At 51.5% G+C, this 9,516-nt stretch overlaps 1 long non-coding RNA gene across 2 annotated transcripts in view; it reads left to right on the top strand.

The window, feature by feature from the left end:
- The first annotated feature begins 339 nt into the window (after positions 1–339).
- Positions 340–9,516, top strand: part of LOC139361230 (uncharacterized) — a 104,137-nt gene continuing 94,960 nt past the window's right edge. Inside the window, exon 1 of one of the 2 annotated variants that reach the window (XR_011618793.1) lies at positions 340–776. This is a non-coding gene — a long non-coding RNA (uncharacterized lncRNA). The remainder of the gene's footprint in view (positions 777–9,516) is intronic. The other variant, XR_011618792.1, reaches the window with a different exon arrangement.

Here is a 9,516-nt window from a genome sequence, read left to right as displayed (position 1 = left end):
CTTCCCCCCTCCTCTCTCCCTCTCTCCCCCCTCCTCTCTCCCTCTCTCCCCCTCCTCTCTCCCTCTCTCCCCCCTCGTCTCTCCCTCCCTCCCTCCTCCTCTCTCCCTCTCTCCCCCCTCTTGTCTCCCTCCCTCTCCCCTCCTCTCTCCCTCACTCTCCCCTCCTTCTTCCTGTCTTCTCTCACCTTTCTCCTCCCACCTTCTCTCCTGGGCTAGGGGCAGAAGAGAAGAGACCTCCGGAATCTTCTGCTTCATTCAAGCAGCTTGGGGTCAGCATCAACTGCTACAATTTGGCTGCCCCAGCAGGTGCCTCAGGGCAGCCTTTCTAATGGGAATCCTGGAATCATGTCTTTCCTTAATGTGTCCTAAAGGCTGGAGGACATGAAGTGAAACAATGCTCCATGCTCAGTCCTGTGATTTTGTGTATTTATTGGACTTAATTTGAAATTAAAATAAATAATACCCAAGGTAGAGCATGAAAAAAAAGAAAAAACAGGCTATGGTGTTTGAAAAACAAACAAAACCGTTTGGTTTGTTGGTTTGTTCTTAGACCTTCAGAGGCTCCTAGGTCACACGTTTCAGTTTCTCAGCGAGTGACATTCTCGTGTCAGCCTCTTGTTTGATGATGTCAGCCACAGCAGAAAGAAGCACTCCGTAGGCCCCGTGCTCAGCACATTGGCGTGAGCTTCTGCCGTCTTCTGTTCATGCTCATCACAGCTCTGTGCAGTGGGCGTCCTCCTGATCCATGTGGGAGAATGGCGGATGGAGGCGGAAGGGTGAGTGACGGCAGGATCACATGAGGGGTCTCTCCCGTGGTAGGGAGGGGAACCGGCCCAGGACCTCGGTGCCCATCGCGTCCTTCCTCCTCCTCCTCTGCCTCTCTGTGACTATTTGACTCAGGCTGCAGGGACAGACATGACTGTGCAGAGCATGTGTGCACCCCTGGGGGTGTGTGCTCATATTGGCAGAGAGGGATGTGAGCGTGTACAGAGCGTGTGTGCACACCTTGGGGATGTGTGCTGGCATTGGCAGGGACAGATGTGAGTGCATACAGAATATGTGCTGGCATTGGTGGGACAGATGTGTACAGAGCGTGTGTGCACACCTCGGGGTTGTGTGTTGGTGTTGGCACGGACAGATGTGAGCATGTACAGAGCGTGTGTGCACACCTGGGGCTGTGTGCTGGTGTTGGTATGGGCAGACGTGAGCGTGTACAGAGCGTGTGTGCACAACTAGGGGTGCGTGCTTATGTTGTTTTGTAAGCGGCAAATACGTGGCCCGTTGCCTCGGGCGGCCCTGCGCCCGTGCTGAGTCCGTCAGTGGCCCTCGGGTTGGGGTCTCCATCTCCCCAGACAGCACTCGAATGGCTTGAGGTTTCAGATTCTTCCCCTCCGGGTACTTGGACCTCCTCAGGACCAAACATCAGAACCAGCCAACTGCAAACTACAAGAACGTTCAAATGCATCTTCAGTAGGAAAAAAAGGCAATTGGAATAATTTTCCAACATGACCCCGTGGGTAAGCCGTTAGATACTCCAGCCAACAGATTGAGTCACTTTAAAATTTACACCAATTAAAATAGTTGTGAGAGTTACAGAGCTTTACCGCTAAACCTTGAAATAATTGAAGCGTTCTGCTCCACTTGCTTACAAACGGTTTGGGGATAACTTTCAGTCCAAAGCAGCAACCTTCTAAATCCAGCTTAGATGCGAGGCTCCCACTGACACAGGAAGAGACAGTGGCCCTTGATTATTCTCCTGTGTTCAGATACTTTGTCATTTTTTTTTTTTTTTGTATCCTGATCAGCACTTCTGCTTTTCCAATTCAAACTAAAGGGAGTTTAGTTCTGTTTTGGAGAAGCTGTGGTTAGTGGTTTCTTTTCATGGTTTACTTAATCTCTTAAGTCTGGCACTTACATTTACCCAAATGGACTTTTCTTTAGTACGACGGTGCCGTAGCCCAGGGCTTCTCCCTCCATATCTGCTCCACAGGAGGCACCCTAGGAATGGGCGCTGGAGATCCAGCCCCTCTCCGTGTGCCCTTTTCTTTGAGTCCAATGTAGGTTTGGCTCAGAGAAGAAAACAGGCCTCCAGGTTAGGTGCCTCTGACTGCTTGCTTGTGAAATGTTTAATGAGAAGGCGTCTTCCAAACTAATTTTACACATTAATAGTTGTAGCTTAAAGTATCACTGCAGTCATAAGAACAAGAAACACTCCCATAAAGTAGATAAGCAGAAAAAAGCCGTAAAAGTTTAATAAAGCGCAAATAAAATGGTGTTGTAAGAATGTACAGTGGGAAATGTTCTCAGTCCAGCCAGATCGGCTGTGGCGTCCTCCTGTAAATACATTCAGCCATGTGTGGCCCTGATCGCAATCACTACTGTGAATTGTGATCCAGAATGTTCTTGGGGGCCGATACCTGGACTGTGCCAGCAGCTGAGTCTCATTGGAGGTCACGGTGGTGATGTGCTTAGCGCGGCCAGCTGGGCTGAGGGGTGGTCACCTGTTCACTCGCCACGTGCAGCCGTTATTCTTGTGATGGAGTTGCACAGGGCCTGGCTTGTCCACCTGGGCTACTTAAAGTACCGGGAACCCAACCGCTGGTGGGTGCCTCCCGACATGGGAGCTGTCTTTTTTATCCAGGGCCCTCTGGTGCTGCAGACCCTGAGTCCACGGGGAGGCACCGGAGGGCTCTACTGGGCCATGGAGGTCCCCGAGCAGGTGGTCACTCATTGTGAAGTGGTCCATGGCCTGTGAGGTTATTCCCGGGGTCTGTGTGAGCGAGGTTAACCAGTTCACAGCTGGGCACTTACCCCTTACACAGGTGACACTACTTAAAGTGGAATCTCTATTAGCTCGCACGGGCGTGTGTGAGGAGCTAGGAGGGTGCGGAGGCTTGGCCCTAGCACTGGAGCCCGGGCTCCTGACATTCTGCGTCTTTCTGCTGAGGGGCCGTCAGGGCTGCTGTGGGTCCTGAAGACAGTAGGTGCCATATGGACCAGGGGATGCGGAAGCCTCTAGAGGCTGCGGGAGGCGAGGAGACGGTCGCTTCCCCAGAGCCAGCCCTGTCGACACCTTGACGTTAGCTGGTGGGACCTGTTTTGGACTCCAGCTTTCAGAAATAGGAGAAAATAAGTCAGTGTTCAGGGCGCTAACTTTGGGGTGATTTAGTGGAGAAATAGAAAACCAGCCCACGAAGGTGCACGCATTGAAATGTGCTCTGTCCAGGTGTTCACAGTGGCGTGAGGGGGATGGCATCAGGGTTCGGGGAACTGTGCAGCTTTACTGAAGGAAGGGGGCTCGCCACGCCTTTCCTCATGTAACTGAAGGTATGTATGCCTGCCACACCGCCCAGGAGACAGGGACTAGAAATCTGACTTTATTTCTTATGGGAACCAAGGTCAGAACACGGTGAGGGCCGAGACGAGCTTCCTACAGCCTGACCTGGGAAGAGGAATCGCAAGTAGTTTGTGGTTTTCTACACAGACCTGTCCTTTCAGGTTTTGTTAAGTTTTGGAAAAAGGGAGAAGCCAGGCACACCTCGGCGATGGACAGTGTTTCTGGAGGTGGTGCGGCTTCAGCCTTAATGTGGCCGTGTGGTTGGGAGGCTCAGAAACTGCCCTCCAAGAGCACTCATCTGTTCCTTATTGCACTAATACCTCATTTACAGAAATCCACAGAAATTACAGAGCAGTGCGAGAGGCCTCTGGTCTGGATGGGTTTGTGTGGGCCGAGGTCACGGGGTGTTGTCCCAAGTGCTTATCCTGATCTGGCAGAGGCTCTGTTCCCAAATAATTATTCCACAGTTTCAGAGCCTATATCTGAGTGATAGTCTTTTAACTTTGTTGCATAAAAGTAAAGTATGTCTTGAGGGTCTAAAAATTCATGTAGTAATCATGGCTGTAAACTCATACATGGGGCTTTTGGGATGGAGTGAAAACCACCGTCACCTGGCGTGGACGCTGTGTGGTATTTTTAGCGTGGTGGCCTGCTCGTGCCTTGAACTCTATCTGCAGTGTGAGCAACAGCTGTGTATTTGAGAAATGTGGGCAGGTCAGCTTGCTCCTCCAGGGGCCTGCGGGCGTCCGGGTGAGGGGCCTGGGATGCGGCCATGTCAGTGGGAAGGAGCTTGGTTGTGTCAGCAGATATGTCTGCCTCTACAGGCCTGCAAGCCAACCAGAACCCAGTTTTCCTTTGGCCATCTAATGCCAGAAAAAAATCTGTTTCTTAGAGACTTTCATAATTTATATTAATGAACCGTTTGACCATACATAAAATGTTATAAATGTATGAGGCTTTACAACTTGGCAGATGTGTAACTCACATGTTATGATTGAATCCAACTGTTGAAGATATTTGTTTCACTGGAAGGTTTTTAGCATTTTATGTGCAAACCAAATGCCAGTAGCATTTTGAAAGAGTATTTTGGAATTTTAAACACAGAGTGGGACAGTGCTGGGTCTCTGGGATGCTGGTGAGGTGGACGTGACCTCAAGCTCTTGGAGCTTGCAAGCAGGATTCCTAAATTGTCACACTTGCAGTGCTGGAAGTCAAAGTGGACTTCTGTAAATGAGGTATTAGTGCAATAAGGAACCGATGAGTGCCCTTGGAGGGCAGTTTCTGAGCCTCCCAGACACCGCCGGAGGAAGTGGGGGAGGGGGGCAGTAACCCACCAGAACCTGGACGGTGGAGCCGGGTTTGCTGGTGGCCCTGCGTGGCTGGTCATTACGTGCAATAAGGAACAGGTGAGCGCCCTTGAGGGCGGTTTCTCCCTGCTTCGGAACTGCAAGTGGAAGATGCCTCAAAGTGGGGGGAGGTTGGTGGTGGTCGGTTATCCAGTGGGGCCGGATTTGCTGGTGGCCGCTGCGTGGCAGGTCACGGGGTGGAGCGATAGGTGAGTGGGGTGGGAATAGAGGATGCACCCTCCACAGCTACTGCTGGGAGTTGGCTCTGGTAGCAGAGGGGGCATAGAGGGATTCCCACCAAGGGCAACACGGCTGGGGTCCCACGTGTGCTGGACGCTGACATGTGGCTATGTGATCTCAGTCTCCACAGCCATCCTGGGAAGTGGGTTCAGTTACCTTCCCATCTCACATTTGAGAAATCTCGAGCTCACATCACAGCTGGGTGGGTTGGAACTAATGTCTCAGGCAGGACGTTGGCCCCCGAGCCCAGCTCTTACCACCCCCCCCCCGCCCTTTTCAGTCCACCAAGCTTGTAGAAAGGGGTGTGTGGTGGTGGGGGGCGGCTGAGAAACCAACACAGTAGAAGGGGGGAAGGAAATAAACCAGGCAGGAGACACAAGCAGTACTTGGGAGGTCTACACGGGGTCTGGGTGTGGGGGGCACCTCTGGGCCTGTGAATCCCGTTCTGTGCTCCCGGCTTACCCAACCTTGGCCCTCAGCCACATGCTGTGCGTTTTAGGTGAAATCTCAGTCCCTCGCATGGTGCGAGCATCTTTTCTCCCTGGCTTTGCCTCTCCTTAAATCACAGAGTCTCAGTGGGGATGGCGGGGTGGTTGGTGGTCCATGGAATTTGCCCTCCACTTTCCCATCCTTGTCCTGTCCTGTCTGGCCTGTTACCTGAATCGGTGTCTCTTCAGAGCCTGCAAATGAGTGGAGGCCACAGCAGCCCCTCGCTGACCGGCCTCTCAAACTTTTTTATTCATCAGAATCGTGTTAAATGCTGATTCCTAGGCACCCCATTAGACTCTCTATGCCTGCCTGGCATGGGTACTTTGGGGACGGTACAGAGGGTTGCTGGGCTGTTCCAGGAAGGAATTTGCATTTGTAGAATGTCCCCTGTGGTCTTTCCAGCACTCTACTTTCCACGCACACGTGGCATTAAACCTGGAAGACCTCTGGGTGCTGTGCTGGTGAGGAAGTCCCGGCTGGACGAGGGGCTGCTGGGGCTCGGACTTGATTCCTGGGCTGGGGGCTGTGGGCTTATTCTCTTCAGTGGGCCTGCTGATGGGATGCCCTGAGAAGTTCTGCTGTGCACTCAGGGGATGGTGCAGAGACAGGCTCAGGAAACACAGACCATGGATTTAAAAATTCCTACTGGAAAATCTTTTATGAGCAAAGAAATTTGCATCTAACTGAAGACAATCATTGCTTGAATAATTGGTTTGTTTACAAAATTGGTCCTATGAACAGATTAAAGTTTTCATTCATGCCTTGTCTATAACGTAAATAGGAGCTGTTACCGCAACCTAAATTAGCCTTAAATTTTGTATCAGATTGCAGTCCAGATTACAAACGGCTGCTTGATAATCTAATTGATAAAACGGAGGAATTTAGTGCTTGGAACCCAAGTGAAGAGAACAGAATTACTTTGGCTTCTCAAAAGCATGTGACTGAGGGGTGACCTGGGGTGAAGAGAAGTGGCTGGAGTCATTATACTCGAGGAGATGATCTGCCGGAGCGCCTCTCAGCTGTCTTCTGGATAAAACAAAAGGGCGAAAAATGGAAAAATTCAGCACTGTTGTCTATGCCCTGAGCTTCTCATATGGTCATTAATGTGACCGGGCTGTATCTGTGAAGCCTCCATACAGGCACAAAGGAATTAGGCTAGAGTAAGGCGGCCGGCGACCTCTGGCGTCTGGACCGCGTGTCATTTCCTAAAGCCCTTTTGGGTGAAATGACAATCGCAATGTCTGTTCGGAGAAGTGTAATCTCACGTATGAGATACAGATTTTAAATGATGTAGATTTTAAACACCAAAGTCAGGAAGCTTGGTGGGAGTGGCTGTCTTCCAAGTGGTTTTCTGTGCTGCCAGGGATGAGGCGTGGATGTGTTTGTTGGTGAGATCCACTGGTGAAAGGGCTAAGCAAACCCTGCAGCTGGGGCAGTGTGAAGCTACATCTCTTCCGGCATCCCAAGTAAATACATTTTGTAAATCTTGTGAATTTGACCCTGACCCTAACCCTGAGTGTTGAAGTCTGGTGCAGTGTCTTGAGCCCTCTTCTGCATTGAGGGTGAGTGACTGTAAATGAGCGATTCCTCAGTGATGAAAGTTCAAATTTGGCTTCCCTGAGGAAGCCAGACCTCAGTCACCCGTATCTCCATTGTAAGCACTGTGGCCTCTAGGCGGGTGGCTGGAAGTTTCCAGGCCCGCCTTGGAGACACAGCCGTGCAGTGCTTGATGATTTGATAACATCGGCCACCTTCTGTCTAATCATGGTACAAATGATTCTCCTACAAGGAAACGGATCTGGTTTCTTCCCTGATCGTTGGAAGAAGCAGCCCACCTAGGAACCGCACTGTCCTCTGCACTTTCACAGCGAAGCCTGTGTCTGTCTCCCAGGAGTGTCATGTGTGTTGTGGGAATCACGGGAATTGCCTCTTTAATTCTTCCTGCTTTTGAGGGCTCGGGCAGCTCTGCCTGTTTCACCCGGTACAAGCAGCGGGTGGTCTCTGGCTGCTGTGGGACTAGGGCTTGTGTTTCACCTGGGACGAGCAGCGGGTGGTCTCTGGTTGCTGTGGGACTAGGGCTTGGGGTGCATCATCACATCCGGTGACCTGTCCAGGTGGGCATCATTGTCTTTTGCCTGTTGGCTGAGGCAGCTGTGATGCCATGGGGGTCATGCTTGTGTCAGGGCCAACCCAGTTCTTCCTGTGCACACCTCTCCTGCTGGAGTGCCTTTCCTTATGATGACGTGCTGAATTAGGGCGGAGAATGCAGAGAGGCTCTGGGCGTCTCCTTCCCATTCTTATTCCCTGGAGCTGTGATGCCCGACAAGGGAGCCCATAGCCAGAGGCTCCTTTAAATTTAATTAGAATAAAGATTTGATTACATAGCCAAACACATTTGAAAAGAACTTCACAGATTAAATTCCGGATTCAGCCCTTCAGGCCCAGTGGCCACGTTTCGGGGCTCAGCAGCTGTAGGTGGCTGTTATCTTTCTGTGTTGGCTGAGCAGATTGGGACGTTTCCGGTTCAGCTGGCAGTTCTCTTGAATGGCTCTGCCTGTGGTGGGGGCACCTTGGCTGGAGAGCCTCGTGGGGATCCTTTAGGCCTCTGGCTACAGCCAGGCTGCACGGTTCCTGTGCCCCGGGTCCTCTGAGGCCCAGATGGATCCCACCACAGAGCCAGCACTGCTAGACTTGGGTACTGTGTGCAGACAGCAGAGGGGCACGTCTGGGCCTTGCAGGGGCTAGGGTGACTGGCCTCCTTGGCCAGGATCCCGTCTCCAAGTTTTCAGAGGAAATGCATCCACCGTCCACACCGTGCACCAGAGGAAAACTGCAGGCTTCTCTGTGGATGGTGAATTGAGATCATGCAGAGTGACTAGGTTTGGGCTCCTGACCAGCGTGAAACTTGATACCTTTAGGTGGAACCTGACATGCCTCCATATGTACATGGCAAAGAGAATGCAGCGTTGTCAGCTTGAATCCAGATGTGCTCCCGTTTTGAGGTGGAAGGTTCTGGGAGTATTGGCCATTGGTGATTGTCCTGCCATGGAGGACTTTGAATGCAGGCACTGGTTTAGGATAACCCTGGTTTCCTGGTCCTGTATGTGGGCATCCCTGAGTATCCCAGGCTGGAGGAAAGCAGGGCAGATGGGAGGGTGACAAGAGGTCAGGTGTTTCCAGCTCTGGGGAGTGATGCCATCAGACGGCTGAGATCAGGTGGCCAGGGAACAAAGCAGGGGTGCATGGAAATGTCATGTTTCCTGGGGTATGGGGAGGACCTGTTGAACTCTATTCCTGGGCAACAGTTCTTCCATTCTCAGGAATCTGTGCCATTGTAATTGAGTAGCAAATTCTAGAATTGCTCTAATTACTTACTGTTAAGTCCCCATCCCAATTACCATGAATTAGCAACAGTGATAACAGTTTGCCTGGTCAAGCCTTGCTAAGAAAAACCAGTGGAGGCCGGGCGCGGTGGCTCAAGCCTGTAATCCCAGCACTTTGGGAGGCCGAGACGGGCGGATCACGAGGTCAGGAGATCGAGACCATCCTGGCTAACACGGTGAAACCCCGTCTCTATTAAGAAATACAAAAAAAACTAGCCGGGCGAGGTGGCGGGCGCCTGTAGTCCCAGCTACTTGGGAGGCTGAGGCCGGAGAATGGCGTGCACCCGGGAGGCGGAGCTTGCAGTGAGCTGAGATCCGGCCACTGCACTCCAGCCTGGGTGACAGAGCGAGACTCCGTCTCAAAAAAAAAAAAAAAAAAAGAAAAACCAGTGGAACTAGTTTTAGTTGCCTCGAGTTCCCTCCAAATCGGATTCCTTAGCGGCTTATGTCCCCACAGCTGCTGCAGTTCTTCCTGGGCCTGGCAGGCACATTCCAGACATTCACATCTCAGCTCAGATGCAGGCGTGCATATTATAGAAAATCGCACTGCGCTGTGATTGGCTTGAGCTGACGTTCTCTAGGTGAGAGGCGGAGGCCGAGGACCTGTGAGGGACTGAGTGTCCTCTCATTGACTTGGAGCAGGTGCACATCTGTTCTTCAAAAGTTCTAATGGGATGAAATTAGAAATATGAATTTTTAAAATTCACGTGTTACGAACTCT

The sequence above is a fragment of the Macaca nemestrina genome, unplaced genomic scaffold (assembly GCF_043159975.1).
Source record: "Macaca nemestrina isolate mMacNem1 unplaced genomic scaffold, mMacNem.hap1 Scaffold_112, whole genome shotgun sequence".
Lineage (NCBI taxonomy): Eukaryota > Metazoa > Chordata > Mammalia > Primates > Cercopithecidae > Macaca > Macaca nemestrina.
Note: the sequence above shows the minus strand (reverse complement) of the source record. Positions and strands in the feature narration are given on the sequence as shown.